The 13,829-nt window shown below is 38.9% G+C and overlaps 1 long non-coding RNA gene across 1 annotated transcript in view; it reads left to right on the plus strand.

Moving 5' to 3' along the window:
* The window catches only part of LOC129530013 (uncharacterized), a 106,850-nt gene that overhangs the window by 75,858 nt on the left and 17,163 nt on the right, over positions 1 to 13,829 (plus strand). Inside the window, exon 2 of the long non-coding RNA XR_008675528.2 lies at positions 10,057 to 10,261. This is a non-coding gene — a long non-coding RNA (uncharacterized lncRNA). The remainder of the gene's footprint in view (positions 1 to 10,056; positions 10,262 to 13,829) is intronic.

Genomic DNA, 13,829 nt, shown 5'->3' on the forward strand with positions numbered 1-13,829 from the left:
CTTTCTCATTCCTTTTATCCCATCCTTTCTTTCTTCCAGAATATTTTTTGAGCATATACTATGAGCATTTACTATTTACTTAGACACTATGCTAAGCAGTGGAGGGACAATAGTGAACAAATAAAAGTTCCTTTTTCTAAGCAGGTAGGATTCTAGTGAGGGCAGAGAATCATAAGTAAACAAATGAACAAACCAAACAATATGTCAGCTGGTGAGAAGTGTTATAAAAAAATAAATGAGAATACAGGAACAGAAGTGATGAGAGTGGGCAGCATTTTAACTTCAGTTAGTTCCCTGTGCAGCATAGACATAGTAGAAGTCAACAGGAAGGAGAATATTCCTACTCTTGGATACCCAGAGAATATTCCTACTCTTGGATACCCAGACTCATGAGGTTAGTAGCAGTTGAAATAAATGTTGCATTTTTAAAGTGCTAGCTTGGTGCTACTGGAACTACATATTTTATACATCCAAATGGCTTTCCTAGCCAAGTACCATGCGCTCATGCCTACAAAAAAGACAAAGGCCATTACCACCTCCTTTTTCCCTTGGGCTAGCACCAACTTGACTCCCCAAAGGAAGGCTCAAGAGCTTTAATCTGGAGATTCCCTGACTTCTGATGAGTGGTAGGACACATAAAAAGGAAATGCAAGTCAGAAGTTATGCTTCTACTTCCATGAATGAGACGTGGGTTGGGCTCAAGGTGAATAAGAGGCTAGAACTGAATGGTTTGAGAGTGGTCCAGAAGATGGCATTGTCTAACATCAGGGTTAACTGTGGCTACATTGAAGAATTCCAAATTAGGGATTTAAACCCCAAGTCCTCTGGTCCCCTATGCATCCTTGATTGTAGTATGTAGAAGAACATGGATGTGCATAGGCCATTTTACACATAAATTTTTTAAATACACTAAAGTACACTAATGTATTATACACCAAGTTCAAGATGCTTGAACTTTGCTTTGCTTGGCAGCCGGTAGTTCTAAGAACTAGAGTCAAGATGTGGGCATTATCAAATAGCTCCAATAAAGGAGGACCGAGGAAAGATTGCCTTCATATGCCCGTGGATGTCTACCAACTTGAAAGGATATATCATGCTATTGAGGTTCCTGTCCCTTCTTAGTGACCAGAGAAAATGGTAATTTAAGATGGAATTATCTGGAAGACTTAGCCTATATAGATGACTATTATATATCAATCTGTGCATTTGTTTTGGTCCATCTCCTCCCAGGTTGATGGATGCAGCAAACCACCATGGCACGTGTATACCTATGTAAGAAAACTGCACGTTCTGCACATGTATCCCAGAACTTAAAGCATAATTAAATAAATAATAAAACTTGCTATGCTATAACTTGACAAAGCAAAAGACTGGAAAAAAAAGGGTGGTTTTTCAAATGGGATATTTTAGCCCTGAGATAAAAAAGAAACAAGCCAGAAGTATTAATAAAAGGAACAACAGAAGCTGCTATGTGTAAAAACAGAGCATAGGATTGATCATTACTTAATTCAACAAGCATATGTTTTTCACTCACATCACAGTTCAAATGGATTTTTGCCAACCAGTCTTTCACTTGGTGCCTTGGGATCCTGGCTTCTCAAAGAAAAAAAAAGAAGAAGAAGAAAAAGAACGAAAAAGAATGGATGCTTCATGATAATTTCATGTACTGCTGCAGCATTAGCGCCTAAATAATGTCTGGCTCAGAGTAGATACTCAACAAATATTTGTTGCATGAATGAATGACATAACTGCTTGCAACACATCTTTGGGAGAGCACAAGCTGCAGCCCCTTAAGGTACTGGGCTGCCTAGAGAGGGTTATTTGTTTTCTTATGATTCACTTTTGAGAATTCTCTGTATAAATCTAAGTCTTTGTCAGGTATTTGCTTTGCAAATATTTTCTGTGCCTTGTCTTTTTATTATTTCATCAGCGTCGTGTAAAGGAGATGAACTATTTTATTTTGTCCAGTTTATCATTTGGTTCTTTTATGGATTGTGCTTTTGGTGTCATATCTAAGAAATCTTTGACTAACCCAAAGTCACAGATTTTCTTCTAAAAGTTTTACAGTTTTAGGTTTTACATTTAGGTCTGTGTTCTATTTCAAATTAATTTCTGATTACAGTGAGGTAGTGGTCAAGGCTATTTTTTTGCATTTGAATACTCAGTTGTTCCAGCATCATTTATTGGAAAGATTATTCTTCCAGCTCCATTCATGTCCCTGCAAAGGAAATGTTCTCATTCCTTGTTACAGCTGCATAGTATTCCATGGTGTGCATGTACCACATTTTCTTCATCAAATCTGTCACTGATGGGCATTTGAGTTGATTCTTTCTCCACAAACACAGCAATATTTGCAATATCACACTACTGTAAACAATGTAAATATTCATCAATAGGGGACCAGTTAAATAAATTCCAGTATATTTATCCAGTGGAAATCCACAGCACCATTAAAAAGAATGTAATAGCTCTATACATACTTATTTTGAGCAATATTTATGCCCTGTTAAGTAGACGTAACATTTTAAATTGAAATAAAATTAATTTTCATATATTTTCCTGTTAACCATATGTTCACATCTTTTCATCCGATAAATATTCATTGAGATGTCCTTGTGTGCAGGCACTGTTCTAGGCACTGAGGATACAGCAGTGATATCTAGTGGGAGAAAGCAGACAATAAACAAATAACTGGTGTGATGGTTAATTGTATGTGTCAACTTGGCTGAGCTAAGGGATGCTCAGAAAGCTGCTAAAACATTATTTCTGGATGTGTCTGTGAGGGCATTTCCAGAAGAAATTGGCATTTGAGTCAGTAGACTGAGTAAAGAAGATCCAACCTGACCAATGTGAGTGGCCATCATCTAATCCATTGAGGGTACAAATGGAACAAAAACGTCAAAGAAGGTAAAATTCTCTCTTTCTTATCTTGATCTGGGACATCTGTCTTCTCCTGTCCTGGGACTTTGGTGCTCCTGGTTCTCAGATCTTTGGACTCAGATCAGGACTTACACCATTGACTCCCCTGGTTCTCAGGGCTTCTGGTTTGGACTGGAACCACACCACTGGCTTTCCTGGGTCTCCAGCTTGTAGATGGCAGATCATGGTGCTTCTCAGACTACATGATACTGTGAGACAATCCTTCATCCTGAATCTCTTTCTATATAGCTATATATCTCTTATTGATTCCGTCTCTCTAGAGACCTCTGATGAACACAAGTAGCTACACACAAAATCTGATCATGATAAGTGCCATGGAGAGAAATAAAACAGGGTAAGAAAGATGTGGATTCTGGGATTGAAGCGTTACAATTTTAATAGGGTGGACATGGACAGTTTTACCAAGAAGGTGACATTTGAGTAAAGACTTAAAGGAGGTGAAAATGTGAGTCACACAGACATCTTGGAGACAAGCATTACATGGTGAGGAAAAGGAAGGCCCCCAAAGCAAGAGCTGTTGGAGGAATTTCAAGGAGGCCAGTGTGGCTGGAACAGAGTGAGCAAGTGGAATGGAGTGGCAGGGAATGAGTGAGGAAGACAACAGCTCAGTAGGGCCTTGTGGGCTACTGGAAAGACTTTGGCTTTGACTCTCAGTGAGATAAGGAGGTATTTGAAGGAGTTTCACCAGAGAAGGAACAATTCTGTTTATTTTTAGGAGCTCTTTATATATTTAGGAAATTACTTCTTTGTTAGTCATATATTTTGGAATTTGTTGTTCCCCATTTGTCATTTCTGTTTCTATTTTGCTTATAATATTTTTCTATGTAAACCTTAATATGTACTTGGTTAAATTGATAAATTCTTTGCATAATTAATAGCTAGCTATTGTTGGCCTACCTATAATTAATTTTTGCTTTATCTAGTAATAGGCCTGAATTTTCATTTGGGATCCAGCCCTCTCCCTCACACTATGCAGGGCCTGGGAGACTAAAGCCTGCTGGAAATAACTCCAGCTTGGCTCTGCCAAACATTACAACACCTAGCACCTGCTCTCCCCACCATAGTGACTGATTTGGGCAGGAATGAGACCACAGCCACTCCAAGAGCCCAGCTGTTGGCTATCAGTAACATCTTCTCCTCTAAACAGGAGATCCAGCTATATTGAAGGCTTCCAAAATTACCCTATGTCTACCTGTCACAGGAATGTTCAGAGGACTAAGCCTCTGCCTTTCTCCACCCCATACTTACTTCATATGGAAATATGAATGGGCAACTTCACAATTTATTATTTACGTCACCTAGAAGCAAGTCAGAGGGAGAAGCAACAAATCAGCAGTACCTAAGAAGTTCTCAAGTCCTCAAGGTGAACTTTACCTATATATACAAAATATATTTGCCTCTTTCCTTTAACTCTTTGTCTTACTCCCACCACTTTCCACCCAATGTGTAATAATATTAGTCACTTCATAGAGTTCTTATGAGAAGTTAAATGAGGAAATCATGTAAACCACTGAGGGCTGGCAACAAGTTCTGAATAAGTGCTATTGAGTTGTGAGTATTATTATCTCCCTTGGGCTGGATTCACAGTGTCACCTCTTCTGGGACCATAGTAAGCCAATAGTTCCAGCTCCTTCTATTATGTCATTTTAATTTGGGGTATAGCTTAACATATTAGATGATCCTTTACGTGCCTGAGCAGTCTTTCTTTGATGGTATTTCTATGATCTTATGAAGAGCTAGATGTTGCCGCTCCATTTTATCTTGCTGGTGGCAGCTGGTGTTTAGCCAACTTATCTTTTTTTTTCTGTCTTTATATTTTTGGTTTTGTTTTTTGGCAGAAGCCTGTGTTTTTCAGATTACTTTTTGCTTGTGTCTACTTTTTCCCAAAACAATATTACATATTAAACTTATTGTATATTTAAGTTTATTTTATGCATCAGAAGTCGCATTGAATTTCTGTGCTATTGTGAGGCAAATTGACATCAATGTAATTTAACTCATTTTATCCCAAATTAGGCTATGACTTTCCATATACTCAAATCTTCTTTTATGTCCCTCAACAGTTTTCTTCATATAAATATTGCATATTTCTAATTAAGTTTATTTTTCTAATCTCCATTTTGGATGTCTTAAATATGGTCTTTTCTCCCTTTGCTCTTTATCAAAGATCAGCAAACTATGGCCTGTTTTTTAAATAAAGTTTTGTAATAAAGTTTAAATGGCCACTCCCATTTGTTTACATGTTGAGTATGGCTGCTTTCAGACTGAAATGGCAGAATGAAGTGGTCATAACAGAGACCATATGGCCTGGAAAGCAAATATATTTATTATCTGGCAATTTACAAAAAAAGTTTGCCAACCTCTGCTTTATATTTTTGATCTAGTTGTTATTTGAAAATAAAGAAAACTATTGATATTTGTATATTAATTTTTTACCCAGCTACCTTACTGTTTTTATTACTTAATAGTTTACAGTATTTCTTTTAGTTTTTCCAGGTGTAACATCTGAAAATATTAATAAATCTATTTGCTAATATTTCATTTAGCATTTTTATATCTATACTCACATGAGAAGTTTTCTTTAATTTTCTTTTGTGTTTATCAACCTGTGTTCACTCAGGAAAATGAAGCCACTTAAGTATACCAGGAGTGGAGGGTTTAATACAGAAATGAGGGCTTATTTGAGTTTTGGGAAAGCTGATGAAACAGGTCAGCAGAGTTACTGCAGAAGACCAGGAAAGTTACATCTGGAAGGTTAGGGAAGCAGACACTAAAGACTTAAGCCTGAAGCACAGAAGTAAGGATCCGTCAATACTTATTGAGAAACTTCTGGAATTCTCAAGAACCTCTGAGAAATCTCCCATTCTGTGGCAATAAAGTGGTGGTACTCAAGCCATCACCAACGTGGGTCATATGTCTCATTGCACTATGTCCAAAGACAAATGGCCTCTGCTTCTCTTCTGTCTCCTAAATCTCTTAAGATTTCCTCTTATTTGTTTAAGTCTAACCCAGAAGACTTACATGGCAGGTAATTCTGGGAAATGTATTCCCTTGTTTCTCTGAAGGGGTGGGGATAATACCAAGTTGACAACAGAAAATCTAGCACCCTTTTTAAGGTTTTGGCATCAGTGATTTCTTGGTGCTCTAAATAGTTCTTATGATTATTCCATGGGTGCTTAAAAAGAATATGTATTCTCTGATTTAAGAATATGTAATTGATTTAACTTATTGATTAGATATTAATAAAATAGATTTTTAAATTACCTTATTAATTTGGTTAAGTCCTCCATGACTACTTATTTTTTGACTATTTGTCATGGAAAGGTGTAGCTAAATAAATATAGAACTACTCTATATGTGTTTCTAGTTCTCTCTGTATTCTCTACGTTTTGCTTTATAATTGTTTTCTTTCTCAGAGACAGGGTCTTGCTGTGTTGCCCAGGCCAGAGTGCAGTGGCATGACCATAACTCACTGTAGCCTTAAACTCCTGGGCTCAAGCAATCCTCCTGCCTCAGCTTCTCAAGTAGATGGGACTACAGGAGTGCAGCACCACACCCTGCTAATTTTTTTCTTATTTTTATTTTTAGTGATGGAGTCATGCTATGATGCTTAGAGTGGTCTTGAGCTCCTGGCCTCAAGCAATCCTCCCACCTCAGCCCCCTGAGTAGCTGGGATTATAGGTGAGAGGCACCATGCCTGGATCTGCTTTATAAATTTTGATATGTTACTTGGTACATAGATATTCATTGCTGTTAGACCTTCATTATGTGTTGTACCCTGCCCTTCTTTGGTTCACTTTTCCTTGAATTCAGTCTTGTCTGATATTAATTTTCAGCTGTCTGCTTTCTTCTTATTTCCATTTTTCTAATATGCTTTTGCCTACTCATTTGCTTTCAATTTTTTCTGAGTCATTTCATTCTAGATGAGTATATTCCAGTCAGTACTTAATTGGGTTTTTCTTTGTCACTGAATATGAGTGTCTCTTTTCCTGTGTATTGATAGGGTAGATATGTGTAGTATGAGTGTTGCAATTTTTTAAAAAACTTTGATTTATCTCCTTTGTTTTATTTGGGGTCTCCGGTTATTTTTTAAGGTGTATAGTGTCATTTTATTTTTAATGTTTGCCTCTGCAAAAATAATTTTATAGGCTGTACTTAATCTTCTATTTATTTAGCTAGTTTATATTGACTCTTCAATAACAGTAGTAAATGTCCCTACTTCTAACGCCCCTTGCCCTCCACCTTTTAATTTTATGGGGTATACTACTGGCCTTAGTTTTTCTAGTGGTTAATTTTATACATTTAAATAGGTTTATACCTTTTAAACTTCAATGGCCACCTTTAAAACTATTTTGACCCCACCCACTATAAAAAATAAACATGCCATCTTACACGCACAATCTCACTTTCTCTCCCCTTACATTCCCTAATTTTTACTGGGTATTTTAATATTTCTTCATCATCATGGTTGATTACATTTACATGTATATTGCAGTGGTAGTTCCCATAATTGTTATAACCTTTAACCATAGTTCTACATTTATTTTTGCCACCGCTTTTCCCATTCACCTTTTGGTTCAACTTTATCTTCTAGTAGTGTCTTCAAAAAAGTGTTCTTGGAAACTACAGCCCATGAAACATTATTGCATATTTGAAAATATTTATCTGTCACCATTACACCTGAATGACAATTTAGCTAGGTCAAATTTACTGGCTCACATCATCTTTTTTTTGGTAATTTTTTAAGCACTTCTCTACTGTCATGTAATGTTGTATGTAGGATAGCCTAAAGCCAACTTGTGTTTTTTTATTTTGCTGTTATAGTAGTTTGATCATTTTTGCCTAGATGCCCCATAGGATTATTTTTCTTTGTCTTTATTTCAGGAAACCTTAGTAGACTATGGTTCAGTGCTGACTAGACATTTTTTTCCTTAAGAAACACCATGCCCTTTAGATCCTTAGATTCAAATCTTTTTTAATATCAGTAAAGTTTTTAAATTTACATATTTGGATATTTTATACTTCTCTAGTTTTTTCTTCTTAAAGAAGAAAACATTAATTCTGTCTTTGCCTGTCTTCCATATCTACAATTTTCTTCTAATCACTTTTTATAATTTCCATTTCATTTTGCTCAATTGCCTCAAAGCTGCTATCTATTTTTCTGTTGTCAACAATCTGTACTCTTACATCAGCTAGTATGATAATATTGTGTCACCATCTACTACTATTTACAAGCTAACCATAATTTCTCTGATGATTTTAGTTTTCTCTTCTACTTTGTGTCCTAGATACAGGCAGCTCAATTTTAATTTTTGTTGCTTTTCTTGATTCCTTATACCTCTGCATTAAGCCCTTAATTCACAAATTACTTCAATTGTTAAGTTATTGAGTTCTTAAACAAATATTTGGTCATGATTTTCATCTACTCCACATCAAAATGTTCATACTGTGTAGGCTGTTTGCCTTTTTTGTCCTGCTATTTTCCACCATTTTGTGACATTTTTGTATGGATCTCCTTGTTCCTTTTTTATTATTAGTCATCCTTGAGTGAGCAGAAATCTTCCTAGAGCAGGTATTTGAAAGAAGTAGTGTGGAAGAGGGGCTGGGGCTGTGTTCTGCGTTAGTAGAAAATCCCCTAATTCTTAGAAAAATCCTTTATGATTCATGGTCTTGTGGGAGAAGGTTGTGAAGTGGGTTTTGTGAATGTGCTTCGTGTGCAATAGAGAGTGACTGAGAGGTGGTTTAACCTTTCTTCTTAGCTCACAAAGAATGGCTGCTACAGAGCTGCTTAACACCCACAGTTTTTCTTCTACATGCTGCACATTTACAAAGATGGAGTATCTGTGAGTTTTCTCACTCATTCCTACCTCCCCTGCCATTTTAAAGTATCCAAGGAAGTTGGGGAGATTCCCTCAGCTAAACAGCCACCCAGATCTTATTGTTCCAAACAAAAAATTATTAGATTTGCCCTCTGAGCAGGTCACCTACTTTGGAGAATTTTGTGCTCTGCCAGCTCTCCTCAAGATTTGGAAAAGCAGTTATTTTCTATTGGAGCCCCCATCACTCCAGTCCACAGTTCACTGCATGTGACATCCCATCTTATTTGTCTGGTTCCTGATTATAGGAGTTTCCCAGTTTCAACAAAAATACTGTCTTTGTTTTTGTTTCTCATTCATTTTTCCCCAATTTTGTTTTGAAGGGAAAAGTAAAAACATTCTTACTCTAACATCTTAAAATTAATGTCTGGGAGGAACCTAAACTGCTCATTAATATATGCCATGCTGTATGTGATATGGCAGAGACCTGTCCACCAGAATCTATTTATTTTTCTTGGATGCACAATAAGACTACATTTCCTAGTCTCCCTTGCAATTACATGTGACCATGTGATTAAGATTTAGTGGATGAAATTTAAGCAGAAGCAAGGTGTGTAAATTCTAGGGCTGGCCCATTACAAACTTTGACATGGGCACCTGTGTGTTTTTCTCTTTCTGCTTAATTGGGTTGGAGATAATCACAGTGATGCTAAAAGCCATGTGCTAAAGAAGGCAGAGCCTCCTTCTGCTTGGGCTCCTGAATGACTGTGTGGAACAGAGGCCCTTGCCACTCTTGGGCCATTCTGGATTGTCACATGCACAAAGAGTAAAGTTCTTTTCTGTTAAGCCATTAGATGTATGGGTTTATTTGCTGTTACAGCCTAGTCCAACCCAAATGATGTAGTGAGGGAGGCAGGACAAGGAAGAAACCTATTCAGTATGGAGTTATCCTTAGGGACAAGTTACAAAAATTATAAGGATCAGACACCACTGCTGGTTGATCCATTATAGACCAGAATAAGCAGGTGGTATGATTCCAGAAGGAGATGCCATGGTTGTGTGAGAGAGAGATTAACCATTCCTATAAACAGAAGGGTCAAAGAAAGTAGCCAGTCACCAGAATGCTTATATTAAGGAGGATTGTGACTACCTGTATATAAAGTATAGGAAGAAAATGGGGCAGGGCAATTAAGATGAATTGCAGACACAACTATTTGTGCATATTAATTTGAATTTAAATTTAAACTTAATTTAAGGATAATTTAAAGGAAAATCTTCCCTTACCTATTTCATGCTGAAGGGGTCTTTCAAGTTGTCAAACTCTCTCTATATAAATAAGACTGCATAATCCAGACCCTCCGGAATCCAGAGATGAATTGCATGTGGTAGCTGATGTGTGGGAAGCCCACAGAGCAGCACTTCTGGTCATTGCCATCCAGCTAGCTGGTGCTCTCAGAAGAATGAGATGAAGAGGCATGACTTTCAAGCTTCCTCTGCCATACAAGGTGAGTTTGGGTTCCAGACTTCTTCCTAGCCCCTGTTTCTGCTTCCTCTGATTTAATACCCAGTCACTGAGTACCTACTAAACACTCAGCATTAAACTGAAAAGAACAGGGAAGTCAAAAACCTTTTACCAATGCCTGATGGGATAAAGACATGACCCATCCTCAAAGAGCTTGTGGTCTTCCCATGGCAATGCCCTTCCTCCCTAGGCCAGATGGACTGTGAAGAACAGCAGTCTCAAGTGGATTTACTGGGAAGCTCATGAAGACTCAGCTCAATGGGCCATGTTTGCAGGGACCCCTTACAAGGCTCTGCACTTGATTTTGTAATTTTGAATTATTTTTCTCAAAAAGGCCTCCCAAATTATGTAAGCTTCAGGCCCTATAAAACTTGGATCTGTTCCCTTGAAGCCACATAATCTGATCAGAAATAACTTTCAGGGCTCATTGGGTGCTGGAGAATTCATGGTTAGATATTTAAATAAAAAGGCAGAGAATCTATAGGACTTTCCAAATGAGACCAAGGCTTTTTTTTTCTGGTAGCTTGACTGCCAGGAAACAGAAAGCGGGGCATCTCCACCTGCTGGCAGAAGACCAAAACTACACCATATTGCATTGACCGCAGACATCAGGCTTTGTTTCCTTTTAAGTGAATAGGTGAAATCAGTCAAGCAAACTGGAATTAGGAAACAGAAGGACCACTCACAACCGTACCTCCACAGCAAAGCTAACACTTTCATTTTGAATAACCCCTTTCCAGCCCCTGTTTACATCAGTCACATTTTTGCATGGACATAATAGTGTTTCAGGCAGTCCTGCTCTACAGAAGGCATTTGTTTCGCTGACCATAAGCATCTTATGTGCTTCTACATTGTCTTTATAGCCAGCTGTCTCAAGTTCTACATCATCTGTCAGTGATGGATCCTGAGTAAACTCAGCAGTCTCCTCTAAGTAACTTGTATATATCCCTTTTATAAAGAATGCTGCAGTGGCCACCCTTAAGTATAGAACTTTGTCTTTCCCAGGCATTACTTACAGGAAACTGGGGACCAAATGCCACTCCATAGCATAGCTTAGGAGAAGTGAGATTCCAAAGGACAGAGTGGGCTGGCACATATGTAGTAGATGACTAGACAAATGAGAGTGAATGAGCGAGTCTGTTGTGAGTGGATGACATGCAATGCAACCCCAAGGGCCCGCTCCAATTTGCACAGTCCCTAAAACATCCCACGGATCCAGTCTTATTGCAGTCTCATCAACATTGACAATAATCATTTAGAGAATTTTCACCATGAGACTTTTGACACTCTGCTCTGGGATTTTGGAGTTCCAACTGCTTTAACAATTTATACAGTCACTCAAATGTAGAATCCAGTGAATTATTAATGACAATTTTGCTCCGCATATTGAAAGGGCATTCTATATTAATCAATTATAAATCATGATAAATTGCTTTCTAAAAATTATACACTTGAAACCCAGAAATGTTCAAGCCCCTCACCAGTTTACATACATCCTTAACCGTGGCTTGTTAACTGGGTGACCAGGAAACAGAGAAAGGAGGATGTACTTAATGAATAACTGGCCAGAAGTCAGAAGACCTAGATTTTCTTCCTATCCCTTCCATAGATTTGCTCTGTGACCCTAGACAATTCATATGCCCCCCTCTGTTACCATACTTTTAAGCTGAAGGGGTTATAGTGCATACTTTCTGAGGTCCTTCTAACACTGGAGATCTATGAGTTCATAAGATCACACAGAGTCTTGGACTTGTCAGAGATCACTAGGCATAAGAAAGCCCTCGAGGACATCCTCTTCCTAGATCAACCACTCCAAGCTAAGACCTTAATGGGTCTACACTGTCATCCATTTATATAGGAGAGGGGATGGTACAAGCTAAGTGAAAGTCTGTTGTCAACTCAGGAACTAGGGTATAGTTCCAGCAATCAATCTCCATGGAGGGTTAGCAGAGGTCTGGCCTAGCCAATTAGGGTTTGGCACTGCCATATGCTACTAGAAAACACATGCTTTCATGCCAGGCAACAGGGTGGGAAGTGCAATGACATTAAGGACCATACCTTAGCCTACTTAAACTAGCCTAGGATTGAGTTACTGAGCTCAAAATACAATTCAGCACACTTTCCTGCCCACTGCAAGTCAGGCCAGCCCCTGGAGAACTCCAGGGACAAGGCAAGTCTGGAGTTTGTCCCCAAGGAACTCCCAGTCTAGTGGAGGAGATGGGCCCATAGCAGAGTTACAAATGTCCAAAATAAGAGCACAAATTCCTGGGTCCTTAAAGAGAGTTCAAGCACACACACACACAGAGAGAGAGAGAGAGAGAGAGAGAGAGAGAGAGAGAGAAATTAATTTAGATAAGGAAGGGAGGTAGGGAGAGATGGTGCCAGCAATGGCTTCCTGAGGAAATGTCACTTGTGATGGGTCTTTTAGGTGAGTTGGACATTGATAGAAAGCAATCAAAAGGGCACAAGATAGGGTAGCTGTCAGGTAAACAAAACAAAACTGTATGCACAAAGGTCTAGAGGCAAGAAAGCATGGGTGTGCTTGCATAGCAATGAAGAATGTGGTTTGGCCAAAGCATAGGATTCACAGAAGGACCTCCCCAGGCCATCAGTAGTCTCTCCTTTGCAGGAGTCCACTGTGGCTGGATGAGGAACAGATCAAAACAGGTCTTGTTTGAGGCTTGTTTGAGGTCAACAGCTGTTGACCAGGGCTTCCTTCACCCTTAGCTTTCTCTCCCCCTAGTGTAGTCAGAGACTCCAAAGACACTCCCAGAGTGTTGTGCCAAAACAAATGCACATCAGGCTATTGTCATCAGGAGCCCTTGTCTTGTTCTGTTTGTTTAAAGAAGACATAAGTGAAATAACCAGGTCTCCGAAGAGAGGGCAGAATTGGGTTTGTCCCCAGGGAAAATGAGGTTCTCCACCATGGCTGTTCTCCCCATGCAGCAGCGGCCAGGGGTCCCCAGCAGCTCTTTGCTCAGTGCCCCTGCTGCTAGGCCTGATGCTTCCCATATGGTCAGCTCAGATGCACAACCCTTCTCCATTTTTATTATTTGAGCAATATAATCATTATTGCTTTTGTTACCCAAAATCTTATAAACACCCATTTAAGAGTAATGTAGGAATCATTTTTCTCTTTTATTTGATGAACTAATCTTTCTGGTTGGCTCTTGAGGTGGGAGGGGTGGGCAATGGGGACCAGCCTGCTTCAACTCACTCTTTCCTAGGCCTGCTCCTTAGGCACATGCCCCACAAATCCCACCTCCACAGGTTGGAAAAGGGGCCCACAGAGGATCTCAGGTATCTGAGGAAGGGCCAGAGGCTATTTGGCCTGACATCCTGGAACATCACCAGCCAGGAGCCATAACTCCTTTAGGCTAGCCTGCCTGCAACTGGATCAGGTATAGCAAAAACGATTGATCTCACCTTCTGATTTTCAATGAGTGGGAGTGGCTGTCTGGAGTGCTCTGTTGGGAAGGAGTCTGAGGCAGCATCTGGACCCTGTGTAAATATGCGTTTCCTGTTATTGATGAAGCTTTCAAGACATAAGA

The sequence above is a fragment of the Gorilla gorilla genome, chromosome X (genome assembly GCF_029281585.2).
Source record: "Gorilla gorilla gorilla isolate KB3781 chromosome X, NHGRI_mGorGor1-v2.1_pri, whole genome shotgun sequence".
Taxonomy (NCBI): domain Eukaryota; kingdom Metazoa; phylum Chordata; class Mammalia; order Primates; family Hominidae; genus Gorilla; species Gorilla gorilla.